This window comes from Octodon degus, unplaced genomic scaffold, assembly GCF_000260255.1.
Source record: "Octodon degus isolate 3935 unplaced genomic scaffold, OctDeg1.0 scaffold00012, whole genome shotgun sequence".
NCBI classification, from domain to species: Eukaryota; Metazoa; Chordata; class Mammalia; order Rodentia; family Octodontidae; genus Octodon; species Octodon degus.
Window position 1 is genome coordinate 11,925,351 of NW_004524588.1, and position 16,079 is coordinate 11,941,429.

Sequence of the window (16,079 nt, forward strand, 5' to 3'; positions counted from 1 at the left end):
AACCACTAAGAAGAATATATGCAGTGTATTATTTGTTGAAACTGTACTTCCGATTTGATTTGAAACTGTCTCATTGCTATATGTTTATCAATAAAACTGTAGAAAAAAAAATTTTATGTATTTGGTACAGGATCTCACTATGTAGCTTGGACCCATAGTGATCCTCCTTTTCAGCCCCCCCAGTGCTGTGATTACAAAGGGTGCCACCACTCTCAGTCTTGGTGGCCGGGTTGGCCTGCCTGGGGTGGGACCAACATGACATGTAGTATCGGGGATCGAACGAAGGTCCTTGTGCTTCCTTAGGCAGTTGCTTAGATTGCTGAGCTATCTCCACAGCCCTACTGTTTTCTTTATGATTGTTATTCTTTCTGGAGTAAAACAGAATCTCAGTGTTGTTTTTGTTTGCCTTTCTCTAATGCCCAGTAACATTGGAACTTTTTAAATGTATTTATTGGGTATTTGAACTTTTTCTGAGAAGTATGTGTTCATTTCAGTTGCTGTGATTGGGTCTTTTCTTTTCTAGGCGGCATCTAATTTTTTGAGTTTTTAAAATATATTGTAAATAATAGTCTTCTCTCCAATAGTTGGCACACATTTTTCTCATTCTGTAGATTATCTCTTCACTCTGTTTATTGTTTCTTTCACTGCACAGAAGATTTTTGATTTGATATTGCTCTAGTTTTTCTCTAGATATCCTCCCAAAGGCTCATACTCTCATGGAGGTTTTTTTTGAAGGTGGCTGAATTTATAGTATGTGAGTGATTTGTAGTACATTACTGGGGTTAAGGGTGCTGGGACTAAGAGAAGGCAACTGCTGGGTCAGATTACTAGTTCTGCCCTAATCTCGATAGACTGGATACAATATAAGGGACAGAAAGAGGCTTGTCTCCTTTGCTGTCTTCATCAGCATGAACTCTTGTCCCTCTACCATGTGTCACCCAGCCGTAGAGTCAGCTGATTATTATTATTATTATTATTATTATTATTATTATTAATGTATTTAGTACAAGGTCTACAGGGCCTCACTATGTAGATTGGATTTGTAATGATTCTGCTGTTTTTAGCCTCCCAAGCACTGAGATTACAGGCGCACACTACCACACCCAGTCTCAGTCTCTGCCTCAGCGCACCCCAGGGGCAGGGTGGCACAGCACCTTGGGAATCAAATCTCAGCCACTGAGCTCTGCCTAAGCAGGTGCATTAGTCCACTGAACTATCTGGCTGACCCTAGAGTCAGCTGATTATGCACTGAAACCTCTACAAACTATGAGCTAAATAAATCTTTTCCCCTTTAACTTGGGTGTCAGGTAATTTTTTCTCAGCAAGAGAAAAGTAGTTAAGACAGATATGACCCCATTTGTTGATTCTTGATATTATTTCTTGTGCTACTAGAGTTCTGCTTAGACATGTCTTGCCTAAACTGAGGTCTTCAAGACTTTTATTTTAGCTTCTAGAAGATTGTTTGTATTTTAACATTTAGATCTTAGGCTTATTTTTGAAACACATCCAATTTTATATTACCATTATTAATAGTGAAAGAAAATCAATATGGGGCCAGCCAGATAGCTTCAGAGACTAAAGCACCTACTTAAGCAGAGCGCAGCAGCCAGGGTTAGATCCCTGGCTTGCTATGCTGGCCCCACCCCCTGGGCACACTGAGTTGCAAATTGAGACTGGGCATTGTGGTATGCACCTGTAATTCCAGAGCTTTAGAGGCTGAAAACAGGAAAGTCATTATGAATCCGTTCTACATAGTGAGACCTTGTAGACCCTGTTCACCCTGTACTAAATACATTTTAAAAAAATCAATGTGGCCTACTCTCACATTTGGATTCTGATTATGTGCTTATATAGAAAATACTGAATATTCTTTCTTTGGAATAAAGAATTATAAACCAAGAGTAAGGGAACCAGAGCCCATTGTTAACATCAAAATTTGCTCTTTGTAGCTTCATAATGCTCTTGTTTGGGGCAGTTTGGTTGAATGTGGTCTTTCTCAGGGGGTGGGAATGAATAGCCTGTGAAGGCCAGTTTGGAAAATATTTGGAGTTGGTTCAGAGAATGAAAAATTCCCAGAAAGGAGATAAACTTTATGGTTCTTGCCAGCAAATAGCAAGTGCCACTTCTCTCTTCTGAAAGATAAAATCATTGTTGTACCTGTAATTGCAGATAGCTTCAGAATCAGGGTATGGGTAATTCTGCTGCCACTCCGCTTATATCCCTTCTACTAATCTCTAATTTTTGCCATCTACCTATTGATCTGAGGGGTTTCTTTGTTCTGCCCACAAGGCATGGCAGACTGGAAGTGCTAAAATTTGCTTCTTTTGGGCACCATTAATAAGTAGCTGATAGCAGTGGGAAAATAGGTTTTCTGGCTCCCTTGCCCTTTTGTTAGCATATCTTGGGGGTCATAATTTATAGCTCACCCAAGAATCTCCTGGGAAGATTAATCTTTTGTTGACCACAGAAGCTATTGGCTTAATAAGGCATTCCTTATTCATCCACTTTGTTCTTCTGAGCCACCTTCCCATCTCCCTGCCAGTTTTTTCTGGGTTCATTGCCCGAACAAATCTTTATCTCAAGGTTGACTTCTGAAGAAACTCAGATGACACAGATCATCATAATTTCCCCTCACGGGTTGTCTCACCTTGGTCAAACCAGAAACTTAGATAAGTAAAGTTCTCTTGACTATAAACCAGTGTTGAAAATGCAAACACCCACAGAAATGAAGCAAGTTACATAATGGGAGACATGAGCTAGAGAGAAATGCTAGCCAGATGGTATAATCCCCATCTCAAAAAGCCAGCTGCTCTTCCACCTCAGCCAATTGTTGCCATGTGGAAAAGTAGGCCCAATGTGGCCACATCAAATTTTTTTCATGAGAAACCAGAAATCCAGATTTTTATGTAGAATCTCTTAATATGTAAATATTGGCAATGAATTCAGATGCTTTTAAAACGCTGTACTAGCCGAATAAAATACATCTGTGAACCATGCTTGGCCCAGAGGCCATCAGCTTGCACTTGCTATTACAGACATGTAGCCCTTAGCTGGAAATTTGTGGGCATTGCTTAAGTAACAAGAGTTACAGTACTTTAAGTGGATTTTCACAGCCATTGTCACATCGCTCTTGACAGGTCCTAGCCTCAAGCCCATTGCTTAAAAAGACAAGAGACCCAAGTGGAAAGGAGAAGCGATGATAGACTTGGCATGATTGTGGTCTGGCTCCATGCAGTATGATTAGAGCCAACTGGAAGGGAAAGCACTACCCAGATCCATCAAGACATGTGCTATCACAGGGAGTTTAAATTGGGTGGAAATGTTGCAAGTTTAATAAGATAGAACTGCCAAGTTGTACATGTATATCTGGGTTCAGCTGATAGCTCCTCCAAGGGCATTATGATGTCAAATGTGTTTGGCAGGCTCAATGCTCTTAGCACCCACATTCACAGATTTTTAAGACAGGGTGATTGGAAGCACATGTGTTAACAGCAACTATGCACGACATGTGAAATTAGGGAAGTGTGAGAGTTTTACTCTGACTTGCATGGTCCTAAGCTAACCTTTTCCAGTTGTGTGTGTGTGTGTGTGTGTGTGTGTGTGTGTGGTGGAGGAGCAGAGGGTTACATCATTATGCTGCTTTTTTTTTTTTTTAATTTTAGGAAACAAGTAGAATACATAGCCTGACTTTCATTGTGGAGCCAGAATGCATATATAATGAAAATATGGATGACTGAATTCTATCTTCTCCAATAAGAAAAATCAGTATCAAGTAGGCTTTGAGTTTTGTCAACCAGCCACACATAAATAAAATGAATAAGTTCTGGAGAGCTAATAGTGTATACAGTACAGTGACCATAATAAATTGGGATACATTGCATTCTTTTTTTTTTTTAAAGATTTTATTTATTTATTTTTTATTTATTTATTTATTTTGTGTGTGTGGCCAGCTCAGCCCACCAGGGGGCGGGGCTGGCTGGCATGTGGTGCTGGGGGATTGAACCGCGGTCCCTGCTTAGCTTTGCTTGTTCTAAGTAGGTGCTTTAGACCACTGAGCCATCTCACCAGCCCGATACATTGCATTCTTAAAATTTGATAAAATAATAGATCATATACAAATGGTAACTATGCAAGATAATGGACATGTTAGTTTAATGGTTATAATATTTCATAATGCATATAATTATATCAAATGTCATCTTGTGCAATGTAATATATATGTGTGTATATATATATATATATCTATATATCAATTATAATGCAAGAAAGCTAAAAGAAGAAAATGGAAAACTTAAGTTTAAAATAAAAACTTTATTTGGAGAATGGCTGTTACAAAAATAATTAAATGTTAAGGTCATAAAAGACAAGGAAGAATTTAATAATTGTCATAGATTAAGCATTAAGGAGACATGACTACCAAATGCAATATAGAATTCTGGACAAGATCATAGGATGAGACATGGACTTTAGTGGAGAAAAATGATACAATCTTAATAAAAATCTGTAATTTAGTTATTAGCATTACTGGATTGTATAGTTTTTATGACTGTAATATAATATAAAATGAAGCTACATGAAAAATATATGGGAACTCTGTACCACTTTTATACCTCTTTTGTAAATCTACAAGTATCTCAAAAATGTTTTAAGGAGCCAGGGATATAGTTCAGTGTCTTAAGTGCCTGCCTGGCAAGCACAAGGTCCTGAGTCTGATCCCTGGTACAAAAATAAATAAATAAATAAATAAAAATATTCTTAAAATTTTTTTTTTAAATTCTAGAAACAGGATTCTAGGACTTAAAAGGACTAAGATAAGTAAGCAAAACTTATTACAAAATCGTGCAGGAGTCATCTTTTCAATGATGAGGATCTTGATATTCTCCTTATACGTAGAATTTTACTTTAGCTCTTGTTTTACAGGGAAAGAAACTGAGGACAGAAATTTGTACTTGGCAAAGATAATCAACGTACATACAGTGCAGATAAAGGACTGCAGCTTCTAGCAGGAACAGTTCTTTGACTTTAAATGTTTACAAAAGTGAGTGTGTGATGTTCATGGATAAATTAAACATAAAAGGGGACAGATATAACGGGATAGAAACAGGTAGTAGAAACACATAATTTTTGAAGTTAATGGGAAAGGATACCTTCTTCAGTTGTTTCAGAAGAGCTGCGTTTACATTTTTTAAAAAATCAAACAATAATCCTATCTTGCACAACATTTTTTTTTCTGTATTTTGTATAGGGTCTACAGGGTCTCACTATGTAGATTGGACTCATAGTGAACCACCTGTGTTCAGCCTCCTAAGGGCTGGGATTACAGGCATGCACCACCATGCCCAGTCTCAATCGCTGTCTTAGCACGCCCTGAGGGTGAGGCCAGAACAGCATGCCAGGGATCGAACTCTGGCCTCTGTGTCTGTCTAAGCAGGCACTTTCATCTGCTGACCTATTTGACTAGCCCTTTTCCTTCCTCTTTTTTTCTTTCTTTCTTTCTTTTTTCTTTCTTTCCTTCTTCCTCTTTCTTTCTTTTTTTTTTTTTTTTTTTTTTCTTAGTGGTACCAGGGATTGAACTCAGGACCCTGTGCTTATAAGGCAAGCGCTTATTCCACTGGTCTATTTATCTGGCCTGGCACAATATTTCTTATCCCCACCCCTTAATTTATAGACATTAAGTTAAAAGTGAAAAACAAAATTATAAAATTGGAGAAGAAAATAAGAGACATTTTCTGTATAATCTTGGTATTTTTTCTAAGGAAGACTCCAAAGGCATAATTCATAAAAGCCTGATAAATTTACTGAAATTAAAAGTAAATACATTTTATTTACTCCAGAAACCCCACAGCACACAAAAACTTTCAGATTACCCATTTATAACCACTTCACATACTTCATTCCCTCATCATCTGCTTAATTCTTGGTGGCCACTACTTTGTTCACCATTACTATTATTTCCTTAACTCAAAAACATATCCATAGAATCACCTAATATATAATTTTTTTAGAATTGGCTTCTTTTCATTTCAACATAATTCTCTAGAGAATCTTCTAGGTCTTTTCAATATAGTGGTAGTTCATTTGTTTTGATTGTGGAGTACTATTCCAGGGCATAAATATACTACAGCTTTGAGTGATTCTGGTTTTAATTTGCATTTCTCTGATGGCTATTGATGTTGAACATCTTCTTATGTGCTTGCTTGCTACTTGTGTACACTTTTAATTGGAGTATATTTGCCACATTATCCAATTAGATCTTTCTTATTGCTTAGCATTAGGAATTCTTTATGCATTTTATAAATCAGGCTCTTGCTGCATATGTGGTTTCAAATATCATTTTTCAGTCTTACTTGTTTCTTCATCGTTTTTAAATAAACGTTATTGGAACAATTTAGATATGCATAATGATCACCTTCACTATAGGGAATTTGTACCTGTACATGATAAAAAATTCTAAATAATCCAATATCAGTCAATGAAATTGAAAATGTAATTAAAAACTTTCCAACAAAAATAAGTCCAGGCGCTGATGGTTTCACTGCTAAATTCTCCAAGAAATTAAGAGATTTAATGCCACTACTTGTCAAACATTAATGAAATTGAAAGGGAGACAATACTTCAAAAGTCATTCCTGGAAGCAAATATTACCCTGATACCAAAACCAGAGAAGGACTCATCCAAAAATCTACCTAATGAACATAGATATAAAGATGCTCAACAGAATACTGGCAAAGAGAATGCAGCAAATCATCAAGCAGACTATACACTCTGACCAAAGATTCATCCCAGGAATGCAACCAATAAATATAGTACACCACATTAAGAAAGCCAAGGACAAAAACCATATGATCATTTCAGTAGATGCAGAAAAAAGCATTTGACAATGTCCAATATCTGGATATTCAAAAACCCTAAGAAATTTAGAATAGGTGGTCTTTATCTCAATCTGATAAAAGCTGTCTATGACAAGCCATCATCCAACATCATACAAAATGGTCAAAGCTGAAAGTATTTTGTCTAAAATCAGGAACAAGACAAGGATGTTCACTATCAGCACTATTAATCAAAATGGTTCTGGAAGCATTAGTTGAAAAATTAGATATCTCAGTAGAATAAGCACTTGCCTGGTAAGTACAAGGTCCTGAGTTCAATCTCCAGTATCAAAAAAAAAGTAGAAAAATTAGACAAGAGAAAGAAATGAAAGGCATAAAGATAGGCAAAGAAGAAGTTGACATCTTTATTTGCAGATGACATGATACTCTACATAGATGACCCCAAAAATTCCACCAAGACTTCTAGATTTAATATCCCTATTCAGCTGGATAAGAAAATCAACACTCAAAAATCAATAGTATTCCTGTACACAAATAAACTCATTGAAAGAGAAATTAGGGAAACAATAACTTTCACAATAGCATAAAAAAATCCCTAGGAATCACCAAACAAAAGAACTAAAAGATCTCTACATTGAAAACAACAGTACTCTTCATCCTTTAAAAAGATTTTTTGTAGAGCAAATGTTTTACTTTCCATAACTATGTCAGTTTTTTCTTTGTAGGTCAAGCTTTTGGTAAGAAATCTAAAAATCTTTGCCTAGCTCCAAATCTTGAATATTTCTATTTGCCTAGCTCCAAATCTTGAATATTTCTATTTTTAAAAATTTTTGTAGTTTTATTTTACATTTGTCTGAGATCCATTTTGATTAATTTTTAGAATAAAATGTGAAGCCTAACAAGAAGCTTGATAGTCATCCTTTCTTTAGCCCTTGAAAGATATTTTGTTTCCTTCTCGCTTTCATAGTTTGCAATGAGAAATCCATTAATGTCTGAGCTACTTTTCTTTTGCACATGAAGTTTTAGTTTTTGCTGATGTTTCAATGTGTTTCTTACACATTGTGTAGGGCTTTTACTTGTACTTAATTGGACAAATATATAACCTACTACTTTTTACAACATGTGAATTTCCCCACATATTGTTTCTACTTATATCTCCTTGTAAAAGGTTACCTTAAATGTCTGGATATCTTTTAGGAAATTGAGTTACACATGTATTATCTTATTTATGCTTATAAAAATCCTGTAATGGGGATGTCTTCTTAGAGGGACATGAGGGCTCAGAGAACTAAAGCAGATGATACAGAATCATATGAGATGTCTCAGGATGAATTTATTTAGATTATTTTTTTTCCACTTCATCTGAATTAATCTTCTTCAAGAGCCTTTCCAATATTCAAGGTAAGCATAACTTGGAAATTTGGCAAATCCCAGTCTTATAAACACAAGTTACCTTTATTCATTCCTTTAGATGATCTGGTTCATTGGAGATTTTCCATATATTGATAAGTACTATGATCTGTGGTCACATATGATGGTTTTCTGCGCATGTAAAATATCTGCCTAATCATCATGGCAGTGACCAATCATGGGAGGGACCCAAGAACAACAGTTCACAGCCCACTTTTTCCTTCTTCTTACCTTGATTGCAGAATAAGTTTTTCTCTTCCTTCTTTGGGCATGCTACGCCTTCCCCTATCAGCACCTGCTACAACACTGTACTGCCCACACAAACTCCACAGCCAGCCCAGCCTTATAAATGCTCTTCTGACCTTCTTCCTTCCTGGGTGGCTTCCAATCTCTTTTGAAACCCTCCCATGCAGAGAAATGTGGATATTTTTTTACTTTATCCGACTTCTCTTTTGGGCCACAGGAAGGAGCCTTATGTCATGGGTTGCCAAAGACTGAAGAGTCAAAAAAAAAATGTTAAAAGAAGCCATAATCTGAGGGTCTTTATTAATTTTGAACAGAGCAATATTTTGGCATTTGATAAGCTCGTCATTTTTATCACTGTTACTTGATAAAGTATCTGTTAGCAAATTAAAAATATATATTAAGAGATAAGAAATCTTGTTAACTGAATCAGCAAATTAAATGCTGTAATGAAGTTATTTTCAATATTTTGATTCAAAAAGAGCATTAGAAAAAAAGAGCATTAGAGCTGACAGACTTAAATTTCTTAAATTTGTTTAAAAGTTTTAATCTTGTTTCAGGATTAAGTGGGTACTCTGGTTCTACACTTGTCACTTTCTGAAAAGATCAAATTTATAGGGAAATGTCAGACAACACAAGCTATGTAATAGTGCTTTGTAGATAAGCATAAAAATAATCTTGCCCTGAGCCTTCGTACTTGAGTTCCCCTGAGTCTCGCCATCTATCTCACACTGATCATTGCCAGGGAGACTGCAGCTCTAGTCTCTACCCCCCAGCCTTCCCACCAGAGTTCTGTTTATCCCAGATGCCCAGCCTTGATCTGAAGACCACCAAGAAGATATGACAATCATAGATATGTGTAGCAACCTTGGGGAGCACTGCCCTGTGCCAATCCACCATCAAGAGAGCCTTACACAGCTTTGGTCTGCACTTATCATCATTGGATCCTTCTTGAACAGCAGTTTGCCCCCCTCTCCTTAATGAGGTTTAAGCCACATTGAATCCCACACAGCAGGAGTTTTGTTGAGTTTACCCTGCCCTAAAACTCTTCTAAGAACCTTGCTGACCTGTACCCTGCCCACCTATCATCACTGAAAAAAATGATAAAAGGCAACCTCAGACCTCTAGTCAACCCAAAACAAGTGCAGGAGACAAGTTCATAGAAGATCTTGGAAGTCATACATCTGAAATTTCTGAGATGATAGCAACTGAAGTGAAACAACTCCATCAGGCTTTGAAGCAAATCAGATCAAAAATAATCTCTCAGGTAAAAAGGAAATGATGACAATCATGAAATAATTGCTCGATCTAAGGAAGACAGAGATAAAATATAAAGGAATAGGAAAATGATGGAAACATTGACTGAACAATATAAGAAAGAATTAGAATGCATGGAACAGATTTAAACAGATATCCAGGACAAGAATTCCACTGAAAGCTGGCAAAACTGCTTGAATGAAACAAAAGATAGAATTTCGGATCTTGAAGATAGCATTGCAGTTAGTGAACATGAAAGGGAGCATCTCTTAAAAATAACAAGAAACCAGGAAATAACAGTATAACAGCTGCAAGATAATGCAAAGAAAAAATAATATAAGCCTAATAGATATCAATAAAACAGCTGAAGATAACACAAAGACATAAAAAATGTGTCTGCAGATGTAGTAGCAGAAAATTTCCCAATTATGGGGAGAGAATCTGATACAGAGATAACTGGATCATATAGAACTCCAGCTAGCCATAATCAAAATAAATCCTTACTCAGATACATAATAATCAAGATCCTAAAAATTGATCAAAAGAAGAGAATATTAAAATCTGTTATTTTTTTATTTTTATTTTATTTTATTTATTTATTTATTTATTATTTTTTTTTATTTTTCAAGAAATAATACACTGCATATATTCTTCTTAGTGGTTAATTGCTGTACAAGATGCGGACTTGTGATCCTATTTACAAACACCATTAGAACAAATCATTCCATTCATTAACAGAATGTAACTATATATCTATCCCAACCACTTTGAATACACAGATACAAAATGGACATTCATCTGTATACCCCATTTTTTCTAAGTTCCGTTATTGAATATTATAGGTGTGTAAACTCAGCAAAATATTCTAAAAGAGTCCAGTAGCCCATAATAGCATTGGGTCTTCTGTTTAACTGGAAATGTCAGAAATTATTGATCTCAGTCCCCCACAGCTCAACATAACAGTATGGCTTTACTTCCTAAATTTCATCTTCATGCTTTTCTACTGGATGGTTAAGATCAAGGTAAAGCAGGACCTGTGCAACAAGAGTTGTAGCTTTTGGGTCTGAGAAGGTCAGTGAAATGCCCTCAGGATTTACCCTGAAACCCTGTACTGTAGTTTGTAGATCCTTTGTCAGTGTCAGCCATGTAGATGAGTCACAGCCATTGCTTGACCAATTTGCTCTCTGTGAGAGCCTGAGAGAATGTTTTCTCTCGAGGTGACTCTCCTTAGGCACAATATGCTGAACTATAAAAGGCTCAAGTCAACAACTGCTGATGTTGGCAGTCCTGTGGATAACCCACTACTATTATGGACCACTGGACTATATTGGATTATTTTTCTGAATTCATGCACCTACAATATTTAATGGTCGGGGCCAGGGAGATGGCTCAGTAGGATAAGCGCTTGACTGGCAAACTCAAGGGTCTGAGTTCAATCCCCGGTTGCGCAAAAAAAAAAAAATAATGGTCAATGGAATACCCATCTTTGGCAAAACTAAAGAAAAAAGGAGATATAGATGAAGGACCATTTTGTATCTTTACATACAAAATAGGAAAGATATATACAGTGTTTGGACAGGATATCATTTCTGCATCTTGTACTATGAACAACTACTATGAAGACAGCAACATGAAATGTACTAATTATTGAAACTGTCCTACTAAGTGTTTTGAAGCTGTCACATTGCTATTTGTTTCTCAATAAAATTAACTAAAAAAAAAAAAAAACCTATGAATGGGAAGAAAAAAAGTCAATATTCAAAAATCAAAAATATTTTTATACACAAACAATGAAAACACCAAGGCCGTGCTCTCGGGACTCCTCTAGACCCAGGCCAAGCCCAGGCCATGTGGCTGTGTGGGAGAGCTTCTGTGCTCCCCTGCAACCATTGGAGCTCTCCTGACCAAGCCTAGGCCTGCCGCATAAATGAAGTCTTCTGCAACACTCTCGGGAAGTGGGAGCCCTCCAGACCCAGCCCAAGCTCAGGCCCTACCAGTGTGTGGGAGAGCTTTCATGCTCCTCTGTATACCCCTGGACCCCTCCACACCCTGCCTAGGACTGACATACAGGCCTGGGTTGAAACTCTGCAGCTTAAGTCGTTGCAGACAGACTAGGGCCAAGAACCACACAACTAATCCAGAAGCAGAATATCTTGCCAGAGGAGCACAACAGGTTCACTTTCAAGAGCTGCACCAGGAATGAGTGGAGCACAGAAGGCAAACCCAAGCCAGGCACAGCTGGATGAATTCAAACATTGTAGATTTGCATCTGGATTACAGGAGGTGCTAGGGTTATAATTGCACCAACACTACACCAAAGGTCAGAGGACATTGCTATATGAAATGACAAAGAGAAGGAGCAAAAAGCAATCTCAGGTCCTGAGCCCACCCAAAATAAGTGCATAGGACACTAGCAGAGAAGAAATTGGAAATCACATAGCTGAAATGTCTGAATCAATAGCGTCTGAAATAAAGAAACAACTGCAGAAATGTATAGAGGAAAATACAGATGAGACCAGAAATAACCTCTGAAATAAAAAAGAAATCTCTCAATTAATAGCATCTGAAGTAAAAAATCAAATGCAGAAACATATAGAGGAAATCAGATCAGAAATAATCTCTGTAGTAAAAGAATTAATAACTGTTTTTCAAGAAGACACTGAATAAGAAAATAGAGAAGATCACAACAACAACGGATACCTTCAATGAGCAATACAGGGCTGGTGAGATGGCTCAGTGGTCTAAAGCACCTACATAGAACAAGCTTAGCTAAAGCAAGGGACCGCGGTTCAATCCCCCAGCACCACATGCCAGCCAGCCCCGCCCCCTGATGGGCTGAGCTGGTCACACACACACACATACACACACACACACACACACACACACACACACATTTAAAAAAATGAGCAATACAGGAAAGAAATAGATCGCATGAAGCATAGTCAAAGAGATATAGAGGAACTTAAAATCTCAATCGCAAGGGACTGGGGAGATGGCTCAGTAGGATAAGTGCTTGACTGGCAAACACAAGGATCTGAGTTCAATCCCTGGTTCTGCCAAAAAAAAAATCTCAATCACAAGCTTGCAAAACCGTTTGAGTGAAAGTGAAAACACAGTTTCAGATCTTGAAGATGCTGTCGCAGCTAGTGAAAAGGCAAAGAAAGACTGCTTAAATACAGCTAGGATGCAGGAAAAAATAATTCATCACCTGCAAGACAATGTAAAGATGAACAATGTGAGACTAATAGGCATCAGTGAGTAAGAAGGAGTCACTACAAATGATATAAAAAGAATATGGGCAGAAGTAATAGCAGAAAACTTCCCAAATATGAGGAAACAATCTGACATTCAGTAACCGAAGCATACAGAACTCCAAATAACTTCAACCCAATTAAAAACACACCCAGACATATAATAGTGAAGATCCCAGAAATCCAGGAAAAGAACAATATGTTGAAAGCTGATATAAAAAAGAAATAGATCAAATTTAAAGGAAAACCCATCAGAATAATGGCAGACTTCTCTTCACAAACCCTCAAGTCAAGAAGAGCGTGGATCAGAGTACTTCAAGTCCTCTATGAAAATAAATTTCAGCCCAGATTACTTACTATACCCTGAAAAACTCTCTTTCAAGTTTGATAGAGAAGTGAAATACTTCCATGACAAAGAACAACTAAAGAATTTCATGATGACAAAGCCAACCCTATACAGGCTACTGAAAGATGTTCTAGAGAGGACCAAAATGATCAGAACTCCATGAATGAGATCAGAAGCAACCAACTAAATAGGGCAAGCAGTTAAACACAGGACAAAAAGGAGTAAAGGACAACAGGTAAATTACATGTCAATTGTAAGGCAATACATCTCAATTATAACTATCAATGTCAATGGAATCAATTCACCAATTAAAAGAAATAGACTAACACAGTGGATTAGGAAACAACATCCAATAATCTGCTGTATACAAGAAACACAAGTAAAGCATAAAGAAAGTCATAGGCTGAAAGTCAAAAGATGGAAAAAAAAAAAAAAAACCCTACATGCCCCAGCACCTCAGAAAAAAGCAGGGGTAGCAATCCTGTTCTCAGACAATCTCAACTTCAAACCAAGAATGATCAAACGAAATAAAGAAGGCCACTATATACTGGCTAGGGGAAAAATTCAAGCAGAAGAGGGAACAGTCATAAATATGTGTGCACAAAACATGGGAGCACCCAACTATATAAGGCAAATCTTAATGAAAATGAAAAATCTGATATCCAATACCACAATCTTAGCAGGAGACTTTAACACCCCCTTATGCCAAAGAGACAGATCAATCAGACAAAAAATTAGCAAAGAAGTAGCAGAACTGAACGAGAGTTTGGAACAAATGGATTTAGTGGACATATACAGAGTGTTCCATCTAACCACACCTGAATACACATTTTTTTCAGCTACACAAGGGTCATTTTCTAAAAGAGACCACATACTGGTTCATAAGTCATGCTTAACTATATGCAAGAAAACAGAAATTATCCCATGCATATTACCTGACTACAGTGTACTGAAACAAAAGAACCCAGAAAAACCCTATAAATTCATGAAAATTAAACAACACCCTACTCAGCAATCAATGAGTCACAAATGAAATTAAACAAGAAACTGAACAAAAGCTACAATTCAATGAAAATTCAAGCATAACTTATTGGAATTTAAGGGATGCGATGAAATAGTTCTCAGAGGGAAATTTATAGCTGTGAACTCACACATTACGAAAACAGAACGGGAACAAATAAACACACTAATGTTGCACCCCCCCCCACATCTAGAAATGGAAGAGCAAACCAAAAGCAAAGCCCAAGGAACAGAAGAAATTAGAATGATTAGAGCAGATATTAATTCAATTGAGACAAAGAAAATAGTTCAAAGAATTAATGAATGAAAAAGCTGATTCTTTGAAGATTAAATAAAATTGAAAAGCCCCTAGTTAACCTCATTAAAAAGAGGAAAGAAAATGTCCAAATACAGCAATAAGGAATGAAAAGGGTGTAATTTCCACAGACCCAGTGGAAATTCAGAAGATTATCAATAGCTACTTAGAGAATTCTTACTCTCACAGAATAGAAGACACTGAAGAAATGGACAGATTCCAAGAAAGGTACATATTATCAAAACTGAATCAAGAAGATATGAGAACTCTCAGTAACCCCATAACAGCCAATGAAATATGAAATGCATTAAAAAGCCTACTGACAGAGAAAAGTCCAGTCCCTGGTGGATTCACAGTTGAAATCCACAAGAAATTTATGGAAGACATAATCCATTTACTCCTCAAACTCTTCAATGAGATTGAAAAGGAAAAAATCCTCCCAAAATTATTCCTGGAGGCAAGTATTATGCTGATAACAAAACCAGGGAAAGACACAACCAAAAAAGAGAACTACAGGCCAATTTCCTTCATGAACATAGATGCAAAAATCTTCAATAAAATCCTAGCAAATAGAATACAGCAAATCATCAAGATCATACACCATGACCAGGTAGGATTCATCCCAGGGATGCAAGGATGGTTCAATATACAGAAATCTATAAATGCAATACACTATATCAGTACAGCCAAATCTAAAAACCTCATGATCATCTCAATTGATGCAGAAAAGGTTTTTGACAAAGACCAACACTCATTTATGTTCAAAGTCATACAGAAAATTGGAATAGATGGCCTCTACTTCAATCTGATAAAAGCCATCTATGATAACCCAATGGCTAACATAATTCTAAATGAGGAAAAACTGAAATCATTTACTCTTAGATCTGGTATAAGACAAGGATGTCTGCTATCACCACTCCTATTCAATATAGTTCTGGAAGTATTAGCTAGAGCCATGAGACAAGAGAGAGAAATAAAATGAATGAGAATAGGTAAAGAAGAAGTTAAATTATCATTATTTGAAGATGACATAATACTTTACTTGGAAGACCCAAAATAAACTCCAAGAAGCTACTAGAATTGATACACAAATTCAGTAGCATAGCAGAATACAAAGGCAATACTCAAAAGTCAATAGGCTTCCTCTACACAGATAACAAACACACTGAGAGTGAAATTAGAGAAACAATAGCTTTTACAATAGCACCATGAAAACTGAAATATCTTGGAATTAATCTAACTAAAGAAGTCAAAGATCATTTCAAGGAAAATTACAATACTCTGAAAAAAGTGATCATACAGGATTGTAGAAAATGGAAAGATATTCCTTGCTCCTGGATAGGAAGAACCAATATTGTGAAGATGGCTATACTCCCAAAATTGCTATACAGATTTAATGCAATTCCAATAAAACTATCACCAACATA

At 36.6% G+C, this 16,079-nt stretch overlaps 1 pseudogene; it reads right to left on the reverse strand.

Annotated features, from left to right (window-relative positions):
* LOC101568751 overlaps positions 1-8,512 on the reverse strand; it is a 66,582-nt pseudogene extending 58,070 nt beyond the window's left edge.
* Positions 8,513-16,079: the final 7,567 nt, after the last annotated feature.